Genomic DNA, 444 nt, shown 5'->3' with positions numbered 1-444 from the left:
ATTTTTAGTTCGGTAATCAAACCTTCCGACAGTTAGGGTTATCCGAATCTTTTCGATTCTCGGAGTGGAGATCCCACTCCTAGTTTCATCTTTCCGGATTCTGGGGGTGGAGATCCCACCTCGAGTCTCCTTTCCAACTGGAGATAGAATATAAAATTCTTCCTCTTCAGCTTTGGGAGATAGAATATAAAATTCTTCCTCTCCCGCATCGGGTTCGTCTTTGCCCCAAGAGAAGACAACACTTTTTCAACTCCCAAAATCCGTGCCTCAAAGGTACGGGGAATTTTATCCCGAATCCTAAGTAGGAATAAGTCACCGCCTAACACGCGTTGTCGGTTTAGTCTTTCACCGATTGAAAAAGACACCAAAATCCCAGTCTGGGGAATTTGATCCCGAATCCTAAGTAGGGATAAGTCAGCGCCTAACACGCGTTGCCGGTTAGTC

The sequence above is a fragment of the Asparagus officinalis genome, chromosome 8 (genome assembly GCF_001876935.1).
Source record: "Asparagus officinalis chromosome 8, Aspof.V1, whole genome shotgun sequence".
In the NCBI taxonomy this organism is placed as follows: Eukaryota; Viridiplantae; Streptophyta; class Magnoliopsida; order Asparagales; family Asparagaceae; genus Asparagus; species Asparagus officinalis.
The sequence above is the reverse complement of the archived record's forward strand: the minus strand, read 5'-3'. Positions refer to the sequence as shown.